Here is a 20,000-nt window from a genome sequence, read left to right on the forward strand (position 1 = left end):
TAAAATTCTGTAATCATTGCGATACAAAGGGTCACCATATATCTCCGCAGTTCTTTATCTTCTTCCACAATGCTCTTCCTTCTCACTTCTTCCGCGTATTCTCTCTGTAGAGAAAGTCACATCATAGTGCTTACTTGCGGTGCTCTGTTGTAGGCAGAATATTTCCTCCGGCTGTATCTTCAAGGCTTCGAAAAGGATTCTCCGTCCAAAAGTTATTCTGTCATGCATTTGTGTGTCTTTCTCCATGAGTTCAAATCTCAGCGTATTCTTGTTCCAAAAGTCTCGGAAAAAAACTGGCCGACGACGTCGCCATCTTTGTTTGCTTCCCGTCTCCTCTGATAAGAACATACTACACTTGATCTTAGCCAAAAGGCCGAGAAGCGATGGCCTCCTGCAGGTTCCTGGCTGAGCCGCCTTCTCGGGACACTTCTCGCTTGTGACGGTGCGCTCTTTCACTTGGCTCACAGGGAGGGCTCCGCTTCAAATCTCCGCCCACCCACAGTAGCTCAGAGGCCTGCGGAGCTGCCTGGAACTGCGCGCTTTCTTCTATTTCTTCTTTTGAACATCGAGGAGAGGGACCCAGCCAGACGGCAGGACCCTGCCAAAAATAGGTGCAACTCCTTAGCCTCACTCTCCACGGAAGTCTTTAGTAAAAGGCGAAAGACTTGTACGTTTTGAAGAGAAGCCAGAGTGTGTGTTTCTCTGGCCTCGCAGGAAGCCGCAGTGACTCCTCGTGCCGCTTCCGGCGTCAACGGTAGGCCCTGTTTGCTTGGCTGAAGGGGCAGATCTCAGGCCCCGCCTGCTCTGCTCCAGAGTTCGACTTTGACAGGAGAGGGGTGACTGGAGAGGAGCACGTTCGCGGCTTCAGGCTGCTTTCTGGCTCTTGGCTTGGCAGACCTTACTTTGTTTGGCTTTTTTGCTTTTGCACAAAGTTATCAAAGGGGGGCACCATTCCCGGAGGCGCTGCAATACCGGGTCGATGCGTGGAGCGAACGGAGCGAGCCCCTTATTCGGCTCCCTGTTCTAAAAATGCGTTTAATACGTTGCCCCCGAATCGGGGGCGTATCAGATATTAAACTGATAAGAACAGATTTTTTTCCTTTTTTTATTTACTTTCCACAACATTTCCATCCTTTACATTTACATTTCACATTTCTCATACATCTTAACATATTACTTTCCAAATCAATGTCATACCTTCATTTCTTTACACCTAAATAAACATCCTACAGAAAGAGAAGAGAAGTTGAACAACAAGAAAATCCCACAAAATGAAAGACCAGAAACTGAAGAAACAATCGCCTTTCTATTATCTCGCTCCTTATTACTTACCACCTTTTTTTTGGTGGTTTTAAAAAGATGGTTTTCCACCTATCCTTAATTGTATCACTTCCCCACTTTTCTAATTCATGCCAGTATATACTTTCAAATTCTTTCTCTATTGCCTTAACCGTTCCTATCTCTCTCCATTTATACACTCCGGTTATATTTCCCTGCCTTGCTTTCCATAATTTAAATTTTACAATTGATATCAGCATACAAATTATTTTATTTTGTTCTTTTCCCACTCCTTTAACCCCAAACGAAGTGATTTCATCATATGTCACATTCTCCAAGCACTTATAACTCTCTATCATCCCATCCCACACCTTTTTTGCATATTCACATCCCCATAATACATGTTCAGATTGTTTCATCTTCCATACAGTTTTTCCTTGGACAGACTTTTTGCTTCCCCAAATTGTGGGCATACATTGTGACCCTGACTGGTAGCCTTCTATGCAAGTGCAACCAATTAAAATCTTTAAAGCCCGTTCTTAAAACTCTTGTCCTGGGCCCGTACCCACACTTCAGAGCTCACCATTACTGGATTGACATTGAGTTTCTGTACAGTTTCCTATATAGTAACTTATGATTTATCACTGTATCCTCATCTTTACATTCCGTATATCTCCTCCCCCACTTTACCATTCGCTGGAAGTACTCCGGCCTAGTCTCAGCTTTAGGGCCTTTATTATCCCACCCTATTAGAAACCGGTATGGTATAGACAGCCAAAACCATATCAGGATTTGGCATTTGTGTATATATGTCTTTTTCAAGAGTATACATACATTGCTATAGAATATTGCATCCAGCTTCAGAGGAACGTTTGGCACATCCCTCCCACCATCTGCTATTTCCTGATACATTAGCGCCCTTTTCACATATTCATAGCCCCCCCATATAAAATTAAATATTCCCCTCATTAGTTGAGCTCTATACTTCTGCGGCATCGGAAAGACGTAGGCCAAATGTAGCAGCTTTGGCAATACATCGGCCTTTACAACCAACACTTTCCCTGAAACGGAAAGTTTTCTTGTCTTCCATAATCCCAGGTTTTTTTCGACTACAGTCATCTTCTTTTTCCAATTACACAATGCATCCCCCTCCCCATTCCCAAAAGAAATTCCTAATACGTCCATAGGGCCTTCGCACAACATATAATCACAGATCTTGTCCTTCCTCCCCTCCCACTTCCCAAGGTATTTGTACCTAGTCTTCTCCTTGTTTATTCTCGATCCAGTTGCTTTTTCATAATCATATAGAATGTCTATCACTCCCCTTAAGCTTTCATCGTCTGCCAAGTATAATATTGTGTCATCCGCGTATTGTGATATTTTTAAGCTCTCGCCCCGGGGCAACGTTATCCCTTTAACAATGTGGCTCACCCTTATTGCACAAGCAAGAGGTTCTGCGTATAAAACAAACAGCACCACAGAGAGCGGGCACCCTTGCCGCAATCCTCTTGTTTGTTGCACTTTATCCGTTAAATGCCCATTAATTTTGATTTTTGAATTTATTCCCTTATATAAAACCTTTACCCATTTTGTAATGGCTCCTCCTAGACCCAGCCCCTCCATAACCTTCCACAAAAAAGCGTGGTCTACTCTATCGAAAGCTTTCTGCTGATCCAGGCTAACACATATTGCAGCAATGTTTCTCTCCTTTACATATGTGAGTACATCCCTGTGTAGATGTAAGTTCCATGTGATTTGCCTCCCCTGTACCCCACAAGTTTGGTCCATTTCCACTATGTGTGACATGACTCCTGCTAGCCTATTCGCCAGAACCTTACTCAGTATTTTATAGTCCACGCACAGCATAGTTAGTGGCCTGTAATTGTCTAGTTGGTTCGGGTTTCCTTTCTTAAACAGAATAGCCACCACTCCCGTTTTCATGCTTTCCGGCATCTCTCCTCCCTCCATGATTTCCTTAAAAACCTCCAAAAGGTGGATCCCCACCATATCCCAAAACGCCACGTAAAATTCTTTTGTTAGGCCATCTATGCCGGGCACCTTATTGGCCTTCATTGCCGTTACCACATTAACACCTCCCCTACTGTCAATTCCCCCCCCAGCTTTCCATTTTCTTCTTCGGGTAGCCTTCTCCTTAGCGATCTTATAAAAACCTCCCCCTTCCCCTCATCCAAGCTCTCCTTTGTAAACAATTTTCCATAATATTCTTCCGCCGTTCTTAACAAATCATCTTTCCCCCTTATCACCTTTCCATCCCTCTCCAGTTCCGTTATAACCCCCCTCTTATCCCTAGTCTTCATTTTGCTAAAAAAGTATGAGGAGCACTTCTCGTTCTCCTCATACTCTTCCTGTTTTAATTTATATATTACGGCCCTCGCTTTCCTCTCAAGTAATTCCTCCTGTCTCATTTTTAAATTTTCCAAGTACCCTTCCTTTTTAATTCCCCTTCCCGTATTTTCCATAATGTAGATTTTTTCTATTTCTTTTTGTATTGTGTCGAACTCTTTCTTTTGGACTTTTGACCTCTCTGTACAATATTTGATTGTAAACTTTTTGATTTTTTTCTTTATGTCCTCCCACCAAACCACGTTGTTACTGTATAAACTTTTCATCTCGGCCCATATCGGGAAGATTTTCATGAAGCCTTCCCTATAGGCTTTCTCTGCGAGGACGTCGTTGTTAAACTTCCAATACCCTTTTCCAAAGTCTGGCCCTACTATCTCAAGCTCCACATCAACTGCTTGATGGTCTGTGAAGAGGGCCGGTATTGTTTTTCCCTCTATTATTTTGCACTTTTTTTCTACTAAAATGTAATCTAACCTACTCTTCACCCCCCTTGTGTTCTTCCAAGTATACCCCACTTGCTTTCCCAGTAACTTCCCCATTACATCAATTAGTCCATATTTCTTAATGAAGGTCCTAAAGGGGAGGGAAAACTTTTCCCTTTCCAAAGAGCAATTAAAATCCCCTCCCACAATAATATCTTTCCTAGTCAAAAAACAAGTATCCATTTTTTGGAAAAGGTCCTTACGTAGCCCGTGCTCCACCTGTGCATATACATTTATTATCCGACATTGAGTCCCATTTTTATCAATATCCACCACCATTACCCTTCCTTGTATTACAGTAAAGCTCTCAATTATCTGAATATCCTTATTCCCACATAACACCCCAACTCCAGTCCCATGTACCCCCCCAATGCTCCAAGTAGATTCCCCTCCCCTCCATTCCTCAGTAAACAAAGCAACATCCCTCTCATCTCTCAGATGAGCTTCCTGAACCAAACAAACATCGAAATTGAAGCTCAATAAAAATTCATAAACAATTTTTCTCTTCCGGGCACTTTTTAGCCCCCTAACATTCAGGGTAATTATCCGTAGTTTTCCCATACCATAAACAAAAAGCAAGTGGAGCACTAAGGGCAAAAAATATAATAATAATACTAAAGAGAAAGAAAAAAAACAAAAAAAAAAACAATGAGTCTCTTGGTATATTTTACCTGCTCTCTTGGATTCTCTAACTATCCATATTGACATGTAACAAAAGGTCTTTTATGAAAGAGTCCTCGGACTTTTCTTCGCTCTCGTCTTCCTCTTCCATATCTCCATCGCTTGTCACATCACTTAGAGGGGTATGCATGCACTCAGTCTGTGTTCCCCTCAACACATACCCCTCCACATTTCCACCCTCCTCCAAAACCTCCTCCCTAATATCTTGATCACTTAGCTTACCATCTTCAGAGAAGGCGGCTGGACTCACCTTTCTCCTCCTTTTAGCGGACTTTCTCCGTGGTTTTCCAACCACTTCCCAACCTTTTTGGGGTTCCTCCCCCTGCTGTACTTTCTCACCATCTTGCTCAAGACTTCTCTCTCCCTTCTCCTCACGTCGCTCCATCCCCTCCTCCACACCTTCCACCTTGTCCTCGTTAGCCTGATTTCCAGCAGCTGGTATCGGCTCCTGGGGCCTTGCTCCTACACCAGAGTCTATTTCCTCTTCGCTACGTTCTTCCCCAATAAGTCCAGTCTTTACCACGGCTGAATAAGGCCGTGGCTTAGTACAATCTCTCGCCATGTGCGCTTCCGAGTCACATAAGTGACATCTTCTGGGCTCCTTGCAGTTCCTCGTAATATGTCCAAGCTCGCCGCAGCTCCTACACCTCACCTGGTCACATTGTTCTGCATTATGTCCAACACTCCCGCATTTCCTGCATGCTTGGGGCTGCCCTGCGTAAACAAGGAAGCCTCTGTCCGCTCCAATAGAAAAGACTGCAGGTGGGTGGCAATATCCATCTTCACTGTTCATATCCGCCCTCAATTTGATGCGAAATTGTCTCTTTCCGGTCCATATGCCCAGACCGTCCTTTATCTTTCGTACTCCTGGGAGAACAGTAACGTATCTCCCTAGAAAGTACCTGATAGTCTCTTCCGTGACCCATGGGTTATACATATGTATCGTTAAAATTCTGTAATCATTGCGATACAAAGGGGTCACCATATATCTCCGCAGTTCTTTATCTTCTTCCACAATGCTCTTCCTTCTCACTTCTTCCGTATTCTCCTGTAGAGAAAGTCACATCATAGTGCTTACTTGCGGTGCTCTGTTGTAGGCAGAATATTTCCTCCGGCTGTATCTTCAAGGCTTCGAAAAGGATTCTCCGTCCAAAAGTTATTCTGTCATGCATTTGTGTGTCTTTCTCCATGAGTTCAAATCTCAGCGTATTTCTTGTTCCAAAAGTCTCGGAAAAACTGGCCGACGACGTCGCCATCTTTGTTTGCTTCCCGCCTCCTCTGATAAGAACAGATACTACACTTGATCTTAGCCAAAAGGCCGAGAAGCGATGGCCTCCTGCAGGTTCCTGGCTGAGCCGCCTTCTCGGGACACTTCTCGCTTGTGACGGTGCGCTCTTTCACTTGGCTCACAGGGAGGGCTCCGCTTCAAATCTCCGCCCACCCACAGTAGCTCAGAGGCCTGCGGAGCTGCCTGGAACTGCGCGCTTTCTTCTATTTCTTCTTTTGAACATCGAGGAGAGGGCCCAGCCAGACGGCAGACCCTGCCAAAAATAGGTGCAACTCCTTAGCCTCACTCTCCACGGAAGTCTTTAGTAAAAGGCGAAAGACTTGTACGTTTTGAAGAGAAGCCAGAGTGTGTGTTTCTCTGGCCTCGCAGGAAGCCGCAGTGACTCCTCGTGCCGGCTTCCGGCGTCACGGTAGGCCCTGTTTGCTTGGCTGAAGGGGCAGATCTCAGGCCCCGCCTGCTCTGCTCCAGAGTTCGACTTTGACAGGAGAGGGGTGACTGTTCGCGGCTTCAGGCTGCTTTCTGGCTCTTGGCTTGGCAGACCTTACTTTGTTTGGCTTTTTTACTTTTGCACAAAGTCAGCAAAGGGGGCACCATTCCCGGAGGCGCTGCAATACCGGGTCGATGCGTGGAGCGAACGGAGCGAGCCCCTTATTCGGCTCCCTGTTCTAAAAATGCGTTTAATACGTTGCCCCCGAATCGGGGGCGTATCAGATATTAAACTGATAAGAACAGATACTACACTTGATCTTAGCCAAAAGGCCGAGAAGCGATGGCCTCCTGCAAGTTCCTGGCTGAGCCACCTTCTCGGGACACTTCTCGCTTGTGACGGTGCGCTCTTTCACTTGGCTCACAGGGAGGGCTCCGCTTCAAATCTCCGCCCACCCACAGTAGCTCAGAGGCCTGCGGAGCTGCCTGGAACTGCGCGCTTTCTTCTATTTCTTCTTTTGAACAACGAGGAGAGGGCCCAGCTAGACGACAGACCCTGCCAAAAATAGATGCAACTCCTTAGCCTCGCTCTCCACGGAAGTCTTTAGTAAAAGGTGAAAGACTTGTACGTTTTGAAGAGAAGCCAGAGTGTGTGTTTTTTTGGCCTCGCTGGAAGCCGCAGTGACTCCTCGTCCCGTCTTCCGGCGTCACGGTAGGCCCTGTTTGCTTGGCTGAAGGGGCAGATCTCAGGCCCCGCCTGCTCTGCTCCAGAGTTCGACTTTGACAGGAGAGGGGTGACTGGAGAGGAGCACGTTCGCGGCTTCAGGCTGCTTTCTGGCTCTTGGCTTGGCAGACCTCACTTTGTTAGGCTTTTTTGCTTTTGCACAAAGTCACCAAAGGGGGCACCGTTCCCAGAGGCGTTGCAATACCGGGTCGATGCGTGGAGCGAACGGAGCGAGCCCCTTATTCGGCTCCCTGTTCTAAAAATGCGTTCAATACGTTGCCCCCGAATCGGGGGCATATCAGATATTAAACTGATACGAACAGATACTACACTTGATCTTAGCCAAAAGGCCGAGAAGCGATGGCCTCCTGCAGGTTCCTGGCTGAGCCGCCTTCTCGGGACACTTCTCGCTTGTGACGGTGCGCTCTTTCACTTGGCTCACAGGGAAGGCTCCGCTTCAAATCTCCGCCCACCCACAGTAGCTCAGCAGCCTGCGAAGCTGCCTGGAACTGTGCGCTTTCTTCTATTTCTTCTTTTGAACAACGAGGAGAGGGCCCAGCCAGACGGCAGACCCTGCCAAAAAAAGGTGCAACTCCTTAGCCTCGCTCTCCACGGAAGTCTTTAGTAAAAGGCGAAAGACTTGTACGTTTTGAAGAGAAGCCAGAGTGTGTGTTTCTTTGGCCTCGCTGGAAGCCGCAGTGACTCCTCGTCCCGTCTTCCGGCACACGGTAGGCCCTGTTTGCTTGGCTGAAGGGGCAGATCTCAGGCCCCGCCTGCTCTGCTCCAGAGTTCGACTTTGACAGGAGAGTGGTGACTGGAGAGGAGCACGTTCGCGGCTTCAGGCTGTTTTCTGGCTCTTGGCTTGGCAGACCTTACTTTGTTTGGCTTTCTTGCTTTTGCACAAAGTCAGCAAAGGGGGCACCGTTCCCGGAGGCGCTGCAATACCGGGTCGATGCGTGGAGCGAACGGAGCGAGCCCCTTATTCGGCTCCCTGTTCTAAAAATGCGTTTAATACGTTGCCCCCGAATCGGGGGCGTATCAGATATTAAACTGATAAGAACAGATACTACACTTGATCTTAGCCAAAAGGCCCGAGAAGCGATGGCCTCCTGCAGGTTCCTGGCTGAGCCGCCTTCTCGGGACACTTCTCGCTTGTGACGGTGCGCTCTTTCACTTGGCTCACAGGGAGGGCTCCGCTTCAAATCTCCGCCCACCCACAGTAGCTCAGAGGCCTGCGGAGCTGCCTGGAACTGCGCGCTTTCTTCTATTTCTTCTTTTGAACAACGAGGAGAGGGCCCAGCCAGACGGCAGACCCTGCCAAAAAAAGGTGCAACTCCTTAGCCTCGCTCTCCACGGAAGTCTTTAGTAAAAGGCGAAAGACTTGTACGCTTTGAAGAGAAGCCAGAGTGTGTGTTTCTTTGGCCTCGCTGGAAGCCGCAGTGACTCCTTGTCCCGTCTTCCGGCGTCACAGTAGGCCCTGTTTGCTTGGCTGAAGGGGCAGATCTCAGGCCCCGCCTGCTCTGCTCCAGAGTTCGACTTTGACAGGAGAGGGGTGACTGGAGAGAAGCACGTTCGCGGCTTCAGGCTGCTTTCTGGCTCTTGGCTTGGCAGACCTTACTTTGTTTGGCTTTTTAGCTTTTGCACAAAGTCAGCAAAGGGGGCACCGTTCCCGGAGGCGCTGCAATACCGGGTCGATGCGTGGAGCGAACGGAGCGAGCCCCTTATTCGGCTCCCTGTTCTAAAAATGCGTTTAATACGTTGCCCCCCGAATCGGGGGCGTATCAGATATTAAACTGATAAGAACAGATACTACACTTGATCTTAGCCAAAAGGCCGAGAAGCGATGGCCCCTGCAGGTTCCTGGCTGAGCCGCCTTCTCGGGACACTTCTCGCTTGTGACGGTGCGCTCTTTCACTTGGCTCACAGGGAGGGCTCCGCTTCAAATCTCCGCCCACCCACAGTAGCTCAGCAGCCTGCGGAGCTGCCTGGAACTGCGCGCTTTCTTCTATTTCTTCTTTTGAACAACGAGGAGAGGGCCCAGCCAGACGGCAGACCCTGCCAAAAAAAGGTGCAACTCCTTAGCCTCGCTCTCCACGGAAGTCTTTAGTAAAAGGCGAAAGACTTGTACGTTTTGAAGAGATGCCAGAGTGTGTGTTTCTTTGGCCTCGCTGGAAGCCGCAGTGGACTCCTCGTCCCGTCTTCCGGCACACGATAGGCCCTGTTTGCTTGGCTGAAGGGGCAGATCTCAGGCCCCGCCTGCTCTGCTCCAGAGTTCGACTTTGACAGGAGAGGGTGACTGGAGAGGAGCACGTTCGCGGCTTCAGGCTGCTTTCTGCTCTTGGTTTGGCAGACCTTACTTTGTTTGGCTTTCTTGCTTTTGCACAAAGTCAGCAAAGGGGGCACCATTCCCGGAGGCGCTGCAATACCGGGTCGATGCGTGGAGCGAACGGAGCGAGCCCCTTATTCGGCTCCCTGTTCTAAAAATGCGTTTAATACGTTGCCCCCGAATCGGGGGCGTATCAGATATTAAACTGATAAGAACAGATACTACACTTGATCTTAGCCAAAAGGCCGAGAAGCGATGGCCTCCTGCAGGTTCCTGGCTGAGCACCTTCTCGGGACACTTCTCGCTTGTGACGGTGCGCTCTTTCACTTGGCTCACAGGGAGGGTTCGGCGTCAATCTCCGCCCACCCACAGTAGCTCAGAGGCCTGCGGAGCTCCCTGGAACTGGGCGCTTTCTTCTATTTCTTCTTTTGAAACAACGAGGAGAGGGCCCAGCCAGACGGCAGACCCTGCCAAAAATAGGTGCAACTCCTTAGACTCGCTCTCCACGGAAGTCTTTAGTAAAAGGCGAAAGACTTGTACGCTTTGAAGAGAAGCCAGAGTGTGTGTTTCTTTGGCCTCGCTGGAAGCCGCAGTGACTCCTCGTCCCGTCTTCCGGCGTCACGGTAGGCCCTGTTTTGCTTGGCTGAAGGGGCAGATCTCAGGCCCCGCCTGCTCTGCTCCAGAGTTCGACTTTTGACAGGAGAGGGGTGACTGGAGAGGAGCACGTTCGCGGCTTCAGGCTGCTTTCTGGCTGCTTTCTGGCTTCTTGGCTTGGCAGACCTTACTTTGTTTTGGCTTTCTTGCTTTTGCACAAAGTCAGCAAAGGGGGCAGTAGCTCAGAGGCCTGCGGAGCTCCCTGGAACTGCACGCTTTCTTCTATTTCTTCTTTTGAACAACGAGGAGAGGGCCCAGCCAGAATGGGAGACCCTGCCAAAAATAGGTGCAACCACCTTAGCCTCACTCTCCACGGAAATCTTTAGTAAAAGGCGAAAGACTTGTAGGTTTTGAAGAGAAGCCAGAGTGTGTGTTTCTTTGGCCTCGCAGGAAGCCGCAGTGACTCCTCGTCCCGGTCTTCCGGCGTCACGGTAGGCCCTGTTTGCTTGGCTGAAGGGGCAGATCTCAGGCCCCGCCTGCTCTGCTCCAGAGTTCGACTTTGACAGGAGAGGGGTGACTGGAGAGGAGCACGTTCGCGGCTTCAGGCTGCTTTCTGGCTCTTGGCTTGGCAGATCTTACTTTGTTTGGCTTTCTTGCACAAAGTCAGCAAAGGGGGCACCGTTCCCGGAGGCGCTGCAATACCGGGTCGATGCGTGGAGCGAACGGAGCGAGCCCCTTATTCGGTCTCCTGTTCTAAAAATGCATTTAATACATTGCCCCCGAATCGGGGGCGTATCAGATATTAAACTGATAAGAACAGATTTTTTTTTTTTTTTTTTTTTTTTTTTTTTTATTTACTTTCCACAACATTTCCATCCTTTACATTTACATTTCACATTTCTCATACATCTTAACATATTACTTCCCAAATCAATGTCATACCTTCATTTCTTTACATCTAAATAAACATCCTACAGAAAGAGAAGAGAAGTTGAACAACAAGAAAATCCCACAAAATGAAAGACCAGAAACTGAAGAAACAATCGCCTTTCTATTATCTCGCTCCTTATTACTTACCACCTTTTTTTTTGGTGGTTTTAAAAAGATGGTTTTCCACCTATCCTTAATTGTATCACTTCCCCACTTTTCTAATTCATGCCAGTATATACTTTCAAATTCTTTCTCTATTGCCTTAACTGTTCCTATCTCTCTCCATTTATACACTCCGGTTATATTTCCCTGCCTTGCTTTCCATAATTTAAGTTTTACAATTGATATCAGCATACAAATTATTTTATTTTGTTCTTTTCCCACTCCTTTAACCCCAAACGAAGTGATTTCATCATATGTCACATTCTCCAAGCACTTATAACTCTCTATCACCCCATCCCACACCTTTTTTGCATATTCACATCCCCATAATACATGTTCAATTGTTTCATCTTCCATACAGTTTTTCCTTGGACAGACTTTTTGCTTCCCCAAATTGTGGGCATACATTGTGACCCTGACTGGTAGCCTTCTATGCAAGTGCAACCAATTAAAATCTTTAAGCCCGTTCTTAAAACTCTTGTCCTGGGCCCGTACCCACACTTCAGAGCTCACCATTACTGGATTGACATTGAGTTTCTGTACCAGTTTCCTATATAGTAACTTATGATTTATCACTGTATCCTCATCTTACATTCCGTATATCTCCTCCCCCCACTTTACCATTCGCTGGAAGTACTCCCGGCCTAGTCTCAGCTTTAGGGCCTTTATTATCCCACCCTATTAGAAAACGGTATGGTATAGACAGCCAAAACCATATCAGGATTTGGCATTTGTGTATATATGTCTTTTTCAAGAGTATACATACATTGCTATAGAATATTGCATCCAGCTTCAGAGGAACGTTTGGCACATCCCTCCCACCATCGCTATTTCCTGATACATTAGCGCCCTTTTCACATATTCATAGCCCCCCCATATAAAATTAAATATTCCCCTCATTAGTTGAGCTCTATACTTCTGCGGCATCGGAAAGACGTAGGCCAAATGTAGCAGCTTTGGCAATACATCGGCCTTTACAACCAACACTTTCCCTGAAACGGAAAGTTTTCTTGTCTTCCATAATCCCAGGTTTTTTTCGACTACAGTCATCTTCTTTTTTCCAATTACACAATGCATCCCCCTCCCCATTCCCAAAGAAATTCCTAATACGTCCATAGGGCCTTCGCACAACATATAATCACAGATCTTGTCCTTCCTCCCCTCCCACTTCCCAAGGTATTTGTACCTAGTCTTCTCCTTGTTTATTCTCGATCCAGTTGCTTTTTCATAATCATGTAGAATGTCTATCACTCCCCTTAAGCTTCATCGTCTGCCAAGTATAATATTGTGTCATCCGCGTATTGTGATATTTTTAAGCTCTCGCCCCGGGGCAACGTTATCCCTTTAACAATGTGGCTCACCCTTATTGCACAAGCAAGAGGTTCTGCGTATAGAACAAACAGCACCACAGAGAGCGGGCACCCTTGCCGCAATCCTCTTGTTTGTTGCACTTTATCCGTTAAATGCCCATTAATTTTGATTTTTGAATTTATTCCCTTATATAAAACCTTTACCCATTTTGTAATGGCTCCTCCTAGACCCAGCCCCTCCATAACCTTCCACAAAAAAGCGTGGTCTACTCTATCGAAAGCTTTCTGCTGATCCAGGCTAACACATATTGCAGCAATGTTTCTCTCCTTTACATATGTGAGTACATCCCTGTGTAGATGTAAGTTCCATGTGATTTGCCTCCCCTGTACCCCACAAGTTTGGTCCATTTCCACTATGTGTGACATGACTCCTGCTAGCCTATTCGCCAGAACCTTACTCAGTATTTTATAGTCCACGCACAGCATAGTTAGTGGCCTGTAATTGTCTAGTTGGTTCGGGTTTCCTTTCTTAAACAGAATAGCCACCACTCCCGTTTTCATGCTTTCCGGCATCTCTCCTCCCTCCATGATTTCCTTAAAACCTCCAAAAGGTGGATCCCCACCATATCCCAAAACGCCACGTAAAATTCTTTTGTTAGGCCATCTATGCCGGGCACCTTATTGGCCTTCATTGCCGTTACCACATTAAACACCTCCCCTACTGTCAATTCCCCCCCAGCTTTCCATTTTCTTCTTCGGGTAGCCTTCTCCTTAGCGATCTTATAAAAACCTCCCCCTTCCCCTCATCCAAGCTCTCCTTTGTAAACAATTTTCCATAATATTCTTCCGCCGTTCTTAACAAATCATCTTTCCCCCTTATCACCTTTCCATCCCTCTCCAGTTCCGTTATAACCCCCCTCTTATCCCTAGTCTTCATTTTGCTAAAAAAGTATGAGGAGCACTTCTCGTTCTCCTCATACTCTTCCTGTTTTAATTTATATATTACGGCCCTCGCTTTCCTCTCAAGTAATTCCTCCTGTCTCATTTTTAAATTTTCCAAGTACCCTTCCTTTTTAATTCCCCTTCCCGTATTTTCCATAATATAGATTTTTTCTATTTCTTTTTGTATTGTGTCGAACTCTTTCTTTTGGACTTTTGACCTCTCTATACAATATTTGATTGTAAACTTTTTGATTTTTTTCTTTATGTCCTCCCACCAAACCACGTTGTTACTGTATAAACTTTTCATCTCGGCCCATATCGGGAAGATTTTCATGAAGCCTTCCCTATAGGCTTTCTCTGCGAGGACGTCGTTGTTAAACTTCCAATACCCTTTTCCAAAGTCTGGCCCTACTATCTCAAGCTCCACATCAACTGCTTGATGGTCTGTGAAGAGGGCCGGTATTGTTTTTCCCTCTATTATTTTGCACTTTTTTCTACTAAAATGTAATCTAACCTACTCTTCACCCCCCTTGTGTTCTTCCAAGTATACCCCACTTGCTTTCCCAGTAACTTCCCCATTACATCAATTAGTCCATATTTCTTAATGAAGGTCCTAAAGGGGAGGGAAAACTTTTCCCTTTCCAAAGAGCAATTAAAATCCCCTCCCACAATAATATCTTTCCTAGTCAAAAAACAAGTATCCATTTTTTGGAAAAGGTCCTTACGTAGCCCGTGCTCCACCTGTGCATATACATTTATTATCCGACATTGAGTCCCATTTTTATCAATATCCACCACCATTACCCTTCCTTGTATTACAGTAAAGCTCTCAATTATCTGAATATCCTTATTCCCACATAACACCCCAACTCCAGTCCCATGTACCCCCCCAATGCTCCAAGTAGATTCCCCTCCCCTCCATTCCTCAGTAAACAAAGCAACATCCCTCTCATCTCTCAGATGAGCTTCCTGAACCAAACAAACATCGAAATTGAAGCTCAATAAAAATTCATAAACAATTTTTCTCTTCCGGGCACTTTTTAGCCCCCTAACATTCAGGGTAATTATCCGTAGTTTTCCCATACCATAAACAAAAAGCAAGTGGAGCACTAAGGGCAAAAAATATAATAATAATACTAAAGAGAAAGAAAAAAAAACAAAAAAAAAACAATGAGTCTCTTGGTATATTTTACCTGCTCTCTTGGATTCTCTAACTATCCATATTGACATGTAACAAAAGGTCTTTTATGAAAGAGTCCTCGGACTTTTCTTCGCTCTCGTCTTCCTCTTCCATATCTCCATCGCTTGTCACATCACTTAGAGGGTATGCATGCACTCAGTCTGTGTTCCCCTCAACACATACCCCTCCACATTTCCACCCTCCTCCAAAACCTCCTCCCTAATATCTTGATCACTTAGCTTACCATCTTCAGAGAAGGCGGCTGGACTCACCTTTCTCCTCCTTTTAGCGGACTTTCTCCGTGGTTTTCCAACCACTTCCCAACCTTTTTGGGGTTCCTCCCCCTGCTGTACTTTCTCACCATCTTGCTCAAGACTTCTCTCTCCCTTCTCCTCACGTCGCTCCATCCCCTCCTCCACACCTTCCACCTTGTCCTCGTTAGCCTGATTTCCAGCAGCTGGTATCGGCTCCTGGGGCCTTGCTCCTACACCAGAGTCTATTTCCTCTTCGCTACGTTCTTCCCCAATAAGTCCAGTCTTTACCACGGCTGAATAAGGCCGTGGCTTAGTACAATCTCTCGCCATGTGCGCTTCCGAGTCACATAAGTGACATCTTCTGGGCTCCTTGCAGTTCCTCGTAATATGTCCAAGCTCGCCGCAGCTCCTACACCTCACCTGGTCACATTGTTCTGCATTATGTCCAACACTCCCGCATTTCCTGCATGCTTGGGGCTGCCCTGCGTAAACAAGGAAGCCTCTGTCCGCTCCAATAGAAAAGACTGCAGGTGGGTGGCAATATCCATCTTCACTGTTCATATCCGCCCTCAATTTGATGCGAAATTGTCTCTTTCCGGTCCATATGCCCAGACCGTCCTTTATCTTTCGTACTCCTGGGAGAACAGTAACGTATCTCCCTAGAAAGTACCTGATAGTCTCTTCCGTGACCCATGGGTTATACATATGTATCGTTAAAATTCTGTAATCATTGCGATACAAAGGGGTCACCATATATCTCCGCAGTTCTTTATCTTCTTCCACAATGCTCTTCCTTCTCACTTCTTCCGCGTATTCTCCTGTAGAGAAAGTCACATCATAGTGCTTACTTGCGGTGCTCTGTTGTAGGCAGAATATTTCCTCCGGCTGTATCTTCAAGGCTTCGAAAAGGATTCTCCGTCCAAAAGTTATTCTGTCATGCATTTGTGTGTCTTTCTCCATGAGTTCAAATCTCAGCGTATTTCTTGTTCCAAAAGTCTCGGAAAAACTGGCCGACGACGTCGCCATCTTTGTTTGCTTCCCGCCTCCTCTGATAAGAACAGATACTACACTTGATCTTAGCCAAAAGGCCGAGAAGCGATGGCCTCCTGCAGGTTCCTGGCTGAGCCGCCTTCTCGGGACACTTCTCGCTTGTGACGGTGCGCTCTTTCACTTGGCTCACAGGGAGGGCTCGCTTCAAATCTCCGCCCACCCACAGTAGCTCAGAGGCCTGCGGAGCTGCCTGGAACTGCGCGCTTTCTTCTATTTCTTCTTTTGAACAACAAGGAGAGGGCCCAGCCGGCAGACCCTGCCAAAAATAGGTGCAACTCCTTAGCCTCACTCTCCACGGAAGTCTTTAGTAAAAGGCGAAAGACTGTACGTTTTGAAGAGAAGCCAGAGTTTGTGTTTCTCTGGCCTCGCATGGAAGCTGCAGTGACTCCTCGTGCCGGCTTCCGGCGTCACGGTAGGCCCTGTTTGCTTGGCTGAAGGGGCAGATCTTAGGCCCGAGCCTGCTCTGCTCCAGAGTTCGACTTTGACAGGAGAGGGGTGACTGGAGAGGAGCACGTTCGCGGCTTCAGGCTGCTTTCTGGCTCTTGGCTTGGCAGACCTTACTTTGTTTGGCTTTCTTGCTTTTGCACAAAGTCAGCAAAAGGAGCAGTAGCTCAGAGGCCTGCGGAGCTCTCTGGAACTGCGCGCTTTCTTCTATTTCTTCTTTTGAGCAACGAGGAGAGGGCCCAGCCAGACGGCAGACACTGCCAAAAATAGGTGCAACTCCTTAGCCTCACTCTCCACGGAAGTCTTTAGTAAAAGGCGAAAGACTTGTACGTTTTGAAGAGAAGCCAGAGTGTGTTTCTCTGGCCTCGCAGGAAGCCGCAGTGACTCCTCGTGCCGGCTACCGGCGTCACGGTAGGCCCTGTTTGCTTGGCTGAAGGGGCAGATCTCAGGCCCCGCCTGCTCTGCTCCAGAGTTCGACTTTGACAGGAGAGGGGTGACTGGAGAGGAGCACGTTCGCGGCTTCAGGCTGCTTTCTGGCTCTTGGCTTGGCAGACCTTACTTTGTTTGGCTTTTTTGCTTTTGCACAAAGTCAGCAAAGGGGGCACCATTCCCGGAGGCGCTGCAATACCGGGTCGATGCGTGGAGCGAACGGAGCGAGCCCCTTATTCGGCTCCCTGTTCTAAAAATGCGTTTAATACGTTGCCCCCGAATCGGGGGCGTATCAGATATTAAACTGATAAGAACAGATACTACACTTGATCTTAGCCAAAAGGCCGAGAAGCGATGGCCTCCTGCAGGTTCCTGGCTGAGCCGCCTTCTCGGGACACTTCTCGCTTGTGACGGTGCGCTCTTTCACTTGGCTCACAGGGAGGGCTCTCGCTTTCAAATCTCCGCCCACCCACAGTAGCTCAGAGGCCTGCGGAGCTGCCTGGAACTGCGCCTTTTTTCTATTTCCTTCTTTTGAACAACGAGGAGAGGGCCCAGCCAGACGGCAGACCCTGCCAAAAAAGGTGTGCAAACTCCTTAGCCTCGCTCTCCACGGAAGTCTTTAGTAAAAGGCGAAAGACTTGTACGTTTTGAAGAGAAGCCAGAGTGTGTGTTTCTTTGGCCTTGCATGGAAGCCGCACGTGACTCCTCGTGCCGTCTTCCGGCGTCACGGTAGGCCGTGTTTGCTTGGCTGAAGGGGCAGATCTCAGGCCCCACGCTGCTCTGCTCCAGAGTTCGGACTTTGACAGTAGAGGGGTGACTGGAGAGGAGCACGTTCGCGGCTTCAGCTGCTTTCTGGCTCTTGGCTTGGCAGACCTTACTTTGTTTGGACTTTCTTGCTTTTGCACAAAGTCAGCAAAGGGGGCACCATTCCCGGAGGCGCTGCAATACCGGGTCGATGCGTGGAGCGAACGGAGCGAGCCCCTTATTCGGCTCCCTGTTCTAAAAATGCGTTTAATACGTTGCCCCGAATCGGGGGCGTATCAGATATTAAACTGATAAGAACAGATACTACACTTGATCTTAGCCAAAAGGCCGAGAAGCGATGGCCTCCTGCAGGTTCCTGGCTGAGCCGCCTTCTCGGGACACTTTCTCGCTTGTGACGGTGCGCTCTTTCACTTGGCTCACAGGGAGGGCTCCGCTTCAAATCTCCGCCCACCCACAGTAGCTCAGAGGCCTGCGGAGCTGCCTGGAACTGCGCGCTTTCTTCTATTCTTCTTTTGAACAATCGAGGAGAGGGCCCAGCCAGACGGCAGACCCTGCCAAAAATAGGTGCAAACTCCTTAGCCTCGCTCTCCACGGAAGTCTTTAGTAAAGGCGAAAGACTTGTACGTTTGAAGAGAAGCCAGAGTGTGTGTTTCTCTTGGGCCTTGCGGAAGCCGCAGTGACTCCTCGTGCCGGCTTCCCGGCGTCACGTAGGCCCGTGTTTGCTTGGCTGAAGGGGCAGATCTCAGGCCCCCGCTGCTCTGCTCCAGAGTTCGACTTTGACAGGAGAGTGGTGACTGGAGAGGAGCACGTTCGCGGCTTCAGGCTGCTTTCTGGCTCTTGGCTTGGCAGACCATTACTTTGTTCGGCTTTCTTGCTTTGCACAAAGTCAGCAAAGGGGGCACCAGTTCCCGGAGGCGCTGCAATACCCGGGTCGATGCGTGGAGCGAACGGAGCGAGCCCCTTATTCGGCTCCCTGTTCTAAAAATGCGTTTAATACGTTGCCCCCGAATCGGGGGCGTTATCAGATATTAAACTGATAAGAACAGATACTACACTTGATCTTAGCCAAAAGGGCCGAGAAGCGATGGCCTCCTGCAGTTTCCTGGCTGAGCCGCCTTCTCGGGACACTTCTCGCTTGTGACGGTGCGCTCTTTCACTTGGCTCACAGGGAGGGCTCCGCTTCAAATCTCCGCCCACCCACAGTAGCTCAGAGGCCTGCGGAGCTGCCTGGAACTGCGCGCTTTCTTCTATTTCTTCTTTTGAACATCGAGGAGAGGGCCCAGCCAGACGGCAGACCCTGCCAAAAATAGGTGCAACTCCTTAGCCTCACTCTCCACGGAAGTCTTTAGTAAAAGGCAAAAGACTTGTACGCTTTGAAGAGAAGCCAGAGTTTGTGCTTCTTTGGCCTCGCAGGAAGCCGCAGTGACTCCTCGTCCCGGCTTCCGGCGTCACGGTAGGCCCTGTTTGCTTGGCTGAAGGGGCAGATCTCAGGCCCCGCCTGCTCTGCTCCAGAGTTCGACTTTGACAGGAGAGGGGTGACTGGAGAGGATTACGTTCGCGGCTTCAGGCTGCTTTCTGGCTCTTGGCTTGGCAGACCTTACTTTGTTTGGCTTTCTTGCTTTTGCACAAAGTCAGCAAAAGGGCAGTAGCTCAGAGGCCTGCGGAGCTCCCTAGAACTGCGCGCTTTCTTCTATTTCATCTTTTGAACAACGAGGAGGGCCCAGCCAGACGGCAGACCCTGCCAAAAATAGGTGCAACTCCTTAGCCTCACTCTCCACGGAAGTCTTTAGTAAAAGGCGAAAGACTTGTACGTTTTGAAGAGAAGCCAGAGTGTGTGTTTCTTTGGCCTCGCAGGAAGCCGCAGTGACTCCTCAGGCCCCACCTGCTCTGCTCCAGAGTTCGACTTTGACAGGAGAGGGGTGACTGGAGAGGAGCACGTTCGCGGCTTCAGGCTGCTTTCTGGCTCTTGGCTTGGCAGACCTTACTTTGTTTGGCTTTTTTGCTTTTGCACAAAGTCAGCAAAGGGGCACCATTCCCGGAGGCGCTGCAATACCGGGTCGATGCGTGGAGCGAACGGAGCGAGGCCCTTATTCGGCTCCCTGTTCTAAAAAATGCGTTTAACACTAGGTTTACTAACCTGCGCAAATTTGCGTAACTTCCTAAACCCAAACTCCCCCTAGAATTACTGGCTTTTTTATTTTCTGGTGCAAGTCCCGAGTGTTAATCACCCCTGCTGAGATTTTCACAGGTCGTCAGCTCGTTTCTCCTCCAGCTTTTTTTGTGCAAACCACCCATTATCCTTGAGGCCTGGCAGCATTTGCATTTGTTTACTCTGAGTTGCTCAGAATCAAGTCAGTCCAAACCTCTGTGT

The 20,000-nt window shown here is 48.1% G+C and overlaps 1 protein-coding gene, 23 non-coding genes and 4 pseudogenes across 27 annotated transcripts in view; all 28 read right to left on the reverse strand.

Annotated features, from left to right (window-relative positions):
- The window catches only part of LOC146502969 (uncharacterized), a 225,304-nt gene that overhangs the window by 69,197 nt on the left and 136,107 nt on the right, over positions 1-20,000 (reverse strand). The window lies entirely within an intron of this gene.
- On the reverse strand, positions 245-385 carry LOC146503008 (U2 spliceosomal RNA; annotated as a pseudogene).
- LOC146503009 (U5 spliceosomal RNA) lies at positions 579-694 on the reverse strand. The gene has a single exon (XR_014868910.1). It is a non-coding gene; the product is annotated as a U5 spliceosomal RNA (small nuclear RNA).
- On the reverse strand, positions 939-1,127 carry LOC146503010 (U2 spliceosomal RNA). Its single transcript, XR_014869107.1, has one exon. It is a non-coding gene; the product is annotated as a U2 spliceosomal RNA (small nuclear RNA).
- On the reverse strand, positions 5,994-6,135 carry LOC146503011 (U2 spliceosomal RNA; annotated as a pseudogene).
- Positions 6,330-6,442, reverse strand: LOC146503012 (U5 spliceosomal RNA). Its single transcript, XR_014868891.1, has one exon. It is a non-coding gene; the product is annotated as a U5 spliceosomal RNA (small nuclear RNA).
- Positions 6,674-6,864, reverse strand: LOC146503013 (U2 spliceosomal RNA). The gene has a single exon (XR_014869023.1). It is a non-coding gene; the product is annotated as a U2 spliceosomal RNA (small nuclear RNA).
- On the reverse strand, positions 7,055-7,171 carry LOC146503014 (U5 spliceosomal RNA). Its single transcript, XR_014868988.1, has one exon. It is a non-coding gene; the product is annotated as a U5 spliceosomal RNA (small nuclear RNA).
- Positions 7,415-7,605, reverse strand: LOC146503015 (U2 spliceosomal RNA). The gene has a single exon (XR_014869073.1). It is a non-coding gene; the product is annotated as a U2 spliceosomal RNA (small nuclear RNA).
- LOC146503016 (U5 spliceosomal RNA) lies at positions 7,800-7,912 on the reverse strand. Its single transcript, XR_014868961.1, has one exon. It is a non-coding gene; the product is annotated as a U5 spliceosomal RNA (small nuclear RNA).
- LOC146503017 (U2 spliceosomal RNA) lies at positions 8,155-8,346 on the reverse strand. Its single transcript, XR_014869050.1, has one exon. It is a non-coding gene; the product is annotated as a U2 spliceosomal RNA (small nuclear RNA).
- On the reverse strand, positions 8,541-8,653 carry LOC146503018 (U5 spliceosomal RNA). The gene has a single exon (XR_014868968.1). It is a non-coding gene; the product is annotated as a U5 spliceosomal RNA (small nuclear RNA).
- Positions 8,897-9,088, reverse strand: LOC146503019 (U2 spliceosomal RNA). Its single transcript, XR_014869043.1, has one exon. It is a non-coding gene; the product is annotated as a U2 spliceosomal RNA (small nuclear RNA).
- Positions 9,282-9,394, reverse strand: LOC146503020 (U5 spliceosomal RNA). Its single transcript, XR_014868965.1, has one exon. It is a non-coding gene; the product is annotated as a U5 spliceosomal RNA (small nuclear RNA).
- LOC146503021 (U2 spliceosomal RNA) lies at positions 9,636-9,826 on the reverse strand. Its single transcript, XR_014869024.1, has one exon. It is a non-coding gene; the product is annotated as a U2 spliceosomal RNA (small nuclear RNA).
- LOC146503022 (U5 spliceosomal RNA) lies at positions 10,020-10,132 on the reverse strand. The gene has a single exon (XR_014868942.1). It is a non-coding gene; the product is annotated as a U5 spliceosomal RNA (small nuclear RNA).
- LOC146503023 (U5 spliceosomal RNA) lies at positions 10,478-10,593 on the reverse strand. The gene has a single exon (XR_014868990.1). It is a non-coding gene; the product is annotated as a U5 spliceosomal RNA (small nuclear RNA).
- LOC146503024 (U2 spliceosomal RNA) lies at positions 10,832-11,003 on the reverse strand (annotated as a pseudogene).
- Positions 15,900-16,041, reverse strand: LOC146503025 (U2 spliceosomal RNA; annotated as a pseudogene).
- Positions 16,229-16,342, reverse strand: LOC146503026 (U5 spliceosomal RNA). Its single transcript, XR_014868984.1, has one exon. It is a non-coding gene; the product is annotated as a U5 spliceosomal RNA (small nuclear RNA).
- LOC146503027 (U5 spliceosomal RNA) lies at positions 16,676-16,788 on the reverse strand. Its single transcript, XR_014868911.1, has one exon. It is a non-coding gene; the product is annotated as a U5 spliceosomal RNA (small nuclear RNA).
- Positions 17,030-17,220, reverse strand: LOC146503028 (U2 spliceosomal RNA). The gene has a single exon (XR_014869025.1). It is a non-coding gene; the product is annotated as a U2 spliceosomal RNA (small nuclear RNA).
- On the reverse strand, positions 17,417-17,531 carry LOC146503029 (U5 spliceosomal RNA). The gene has a single exon (XR_014868915.1). It is a non-coding gene; the product is annotated as a U5 spliceosomal RNA (small nuclear RNA).
- LOC146503030 (U2 spliceosomal RNA) lies at positions 17,779-17,968 on the reverse strand. The gene has a single exon (XR_014869068.1). It is a non-coding gene; the product is annotated as a U2 spliceosomal RNA (small nuclear RNA).
- LOC146503031 (U5 spliceosomal RNA) lies at positions 18,164-18,275 on the reverse strand. The gene has a single exon (XR_014868997.1). It is a non-coding gene; the product is annotated as a U5 spliceosomal RNA (small nuclear RNA).
- LOC146503032 (U2 spliceosomal RNA) lies at positions 18,521-18,715 on the reverse strand. Its single transcript, XR_014869095.1, has one exon. It is a non-coding gene; the product is annotated as a U2 spliceosomal RNA (small nuclear RNA).
- LOC146503033 (U5 spliceosomal RNA) lies at positions 18,910-19,022 on the reverse strand. The gene has a single exon (XR_014868921.1). It is a non-coding gene; the product is annotated as a U5 spliceosomal RNA (small nuclear RNA).
- LOC146503034 (U5 spliceosomal RNA) lies at positions 19,351-19,463 on the reverse strand. The gene has a single exon (XR_014868892.1). It is a non-coding gene; the product is annotated as a U5 spliceosomal RNA (small nuclear RNA).

Source organism: Neolamprologus multifasciatus, chromosome 14 (assembly GCF_963576455.1).
Source record: "Neolamprologus multifasciatus chromosome 14, fNeoMul1.2, whole genome shotgun sequence".
In the NCBI taxonomy this organism is placed as follows: Eukaryota; Metazoa; Chordata; class Actinopteri; order Cichliformes; family Cichlidae; genus Neolamprologus; species Neolamprologus multifasciatus.